The sequence below is a fragment of the Brassica oleracea genome, chromosome C3, assembly GCF_000695525.1.
Source record: "Brassica oleracea var. oleracea cultivar TO1000 chromosome C3, BOL, whole genome shotgun sequence".
Classification (NCBI taxonomy): domain Eukaryota; kingdom Viridiplantae; phylum Streptophyta; class Magnoliopsida; order Brassicales; family Brassicaceae; genus Brassica; species Brassica oleracea.
This window is the reverse complement of record NC_027750.1, coordinates 26,968,174-26,971,958: the sequence shown is the minus strand read 5'-3', so window position 1 is coordinate 26,971,958 and position 3,785 is coordinate 26,968,174.

Genomic DNA, 3,785 nt, shown 5'->3' with positions numbered 1-3,785 from the left:
AAGAAGTCTGCCAAGAGTCTTCCGAGAGTTTCTGAGAGTCTTCCAAGAGTCTTTTGAGAAATCTTCCAAATTCTAACTCATATAAGAAAAAACTGCATATTCAAAAGCATTCAAATGGTTTCAAACAGAGAAATCTTCAAAAATATTTGTTTATGCTTAAATAATAAATAAAACAATCAAATTAGGTTGAATCTATAATTTTTTAGAATCTAATATATAAAACACACAATACATATCCAAAATTTGTATAAATTTGAGCAGAAAACTTTGGAAGACTTCCTGAAGACTTCATGGGACGTCTTCTAGCATAAAATGCATTTGAAGACTTCCCAAGAAGTCTTCCGAGAGTCTTCCAAGAATCTTCTGAGAAGTCCTCTAAAGTCTGATTTAGATCTGAAAAATTTACATATTCAAAAACATTCAAATAACTTCAAAACAGAGAAAACTTAAAAAAAAACATTTTTTATGCTTAATAATAAACAAAAAACTGTCACATTAGGTTGAATTTATAAATTTTTAGAATCCAATATATAAAACACAAAAAATACATATCCAAAATTTGTACCACTTTGGGCAGAAGACTTCCTGAAGACTTCGTGGGAGGTCTTCTACCATAAAATGCATTAGAAGACTTGTCTAGATTCTTCTGAGAAGTCTTTCAACTTCAGTCTCAGATCTGAAAACCCTGCGAATTCAAAAACATTCTAATGGCTTCAAAACAGATAAAATTTCAAAAATATAATTTTAATGCTTAAATAATAAACAAAACATTTAAAATATGTTGAATCTATAGTTTTTTAGAATATAATATATAAAACACACAATAATACATATCCAACATTTATAGATCTACTTTTGAATGAGTGAAAGATGAGAACCATGTAATGAAAAACCTGCAAAAAGAAGATAAATTTGTGAGAAGACATAAGAAAAAAATGAAAAATGGATTTAGATTTGGTGTTTTGATGTTCAAATAGATTAGAGAGAGGTTGGAGGGTTTTTTTTTTCGGACAACGATGCTTTATATTAAAATTAAACGCCTGTTGGGCTATGTCGATTACAAACGGAGAAATACTCGACGGTAAGCTGATAAGCAAACATAACTAACACATAATAAAAGATAGAGGTGGCTAAGGAGAGAAGAAACCCGTAGAAGATCTTCACTTGTAGTCCTAAAGCCTGCGTTCGAAAGAACACAAAAAAGTCAAAAACGACGTTGAAGAACCCAACGAATGGGTTTTGAGAGCACGTGAAGGCGGTTTCTGAGTCTGTCTGGATTTCCCAACATTGCAGTAAAAAACAAAGAGGCCACCGGAGTAAGACTACACACAGAGTCGTCGACGGTACAACTTCTAAATGATCGCAGTTGATAGAAATAGGTGATGCTGAGTTCAAGTGACATTGCAGTGAAGTGCGGAGAGGCTGCCGGAGTAGGACTACACGTAGAATCGTCGACGGTACAACCTCGAGAAGCTTTGATGTTGGGCTAGGATCAAGACTATGGGCTAAGCCCAAACAGATCCACTCAAGAGCCCAATCAGCATAAATCCAGACCCATAAGACCAAGGCCCATATGACACAAAACACCCGAATTAGGGTTTTCTCGAGACGTTGTGCGGGTGTTGTTGTGTTGACGGCGTGGGGGTTGCGATGACCGGGCGGAACGGAAGCGACGACGAAGAGGAGAGGCGTAGGTGTCGAGCCAGGGGCGGAGGAAAAGGATCTGCGGTTATCCTTCTTGAAGGACGACGAAGCAGAGGGGATATTACGGATCTGAGCCCCGACTTGAGGAATCATGGTGCAACGCGACGGAGAGAAGCCTCCTTCTCCTGGAGTAACTCGAACTGGAGGAAAAGAGAGGCGTAAACGGACGGCGAGAGGAAGTCTACACACGACCTGAATAGATCCGGCGTTTCCAGATACTCTGAGACAAGGAGCGGCGACGAGGAGCGTAGGAGGAGAGGTGGCTTCGGCGATGGAGATTGAAGAATCAATAGCGTGAGAGTAACGTAGAACACGTACACAGAAGAAAGAGAAGCCGGTGATACGAGAAGAGGACAGTAGACGACAGCAAGCGGAACAGAAGACTCGACGCCGGCGGCCAAAGGCACCACCGGCGTCAAGGAGAATTGGATGCGGCGGCGGCGTCAAGGTTTTAGGGTTTTCTTGATTCTCGGGACAGGGACATTTTTAAAACAAATACTCACAATGACCAATGGTTGGAGGGTTTTAAAGTGAGAAACATTACATTTTTTGCTGCAGCCATTTGAGAGCAAGAAAGAGAATGTGTAAATTTTCTTTATATATGGAGACAAAAATTTCAATTAGGTTAAATATTTTCAATTAAGAGAAGACTTCTTGGAAAGTCTTCTAAGAGAAAACTTTTTGGAAAGTCTTCTAGATACTACCTTCACTCATCTATGTTAAAAATAATTCAAATTTAGTAAAACTAAATTTCCATCATTTTTAAATGTTTATTAATACATGATTTCTATTTTTCTCTTTCAAAATATTTTTTATTCCTTGAATTTATTAATTATTTTTAAGATCTAATACATGAGAAGACTTTCCCTAGAAGACTTCGGGAAGATTTCTGGAAGACTTCGATTTAGGCAGAAAACCTAATTTTTTCTAAGTTTAGGCGAGAACCCTAAATTCTATTAAAATTTAGGCGGGATATGTCAGAAGACTTCTTGGGAAGTCTTATGTGAGTCTTCCAAACTCTATAATCAAATAACTTAGCAAAAAACACTTTCTTAAACTTTTAAAATATTTAGAAAGTAAATCAAGTTATTAGATAGTCACTAATCACATATAAGTCAATTTTTTTTTTAAAAAAAAGATGAGATTTCAAAATCTAACCCTAAAAATACTAACAATACTACATGACTTAATTTACATTCACTCATCTATGTTAAAAATAATTCAATTTCAGTAAAACTAAATTTCCATCTTTTAGAAATGTTTATTAATACATGATTTTGACTCTTTCCCTTTGAAAATATTTTTTATAAAATTTATTAATTATTTTTAAGATCTAATCCATGAGAAAACTTCCTATGAAAGACTTCTGGATGACTTATGGAAGACTTTTGATTTAGGCGGGAAACCTAAATTTTTCAAAAATTTAGGCGGAACCCTAAATTCTACTAAAATTTAGACGGAATGTATTGAAAGACTTCTTTTAAGTCTTCTGTGAGTGTTCCAGACCCTAAAATCAATTAACTATACAAAAAAACATTTTCTTAAAATTAAAAGAAACTTAGAAAGTGTTTAAACCAAGTTATTAGATAGTTACTAAACATATATGAGTCAATTTGAAAAAAAAATGAAGGTAAGACTTTAGAATCTAACCCTAAAGATACATACAATACTATAACATATGTTACCAAACTTTAAACCAATTACTCATGAGCCAATATACATTCACTCATCTATGTTGAAAATAATTCAATTTCAGATGAACTAAATTTATATCATTGAGAAATGTTTATTATTACATGATTTCAATTTTGTACCCATCAAATTATTATTTATAAAATTATAAAATTATTTTTAAGATCTACTGAACAAGAAGACTTACAAAGAAGTCATCATAGAGAAAACTTCTTTGTAAATCTTCTCTAACAGAGGGTTATAAAGGTAAAACTGAATACATGTTTTTTTATTTGTTCATAAGGGGGCTGTTGTAATTTCACTAGACTTTTGGGTTACTTTTGCATTTGATCGAATTTGAGGTATACTTTTGTATTCAAAATTAAGTTTTGAGTCACTTTTGGCAAATC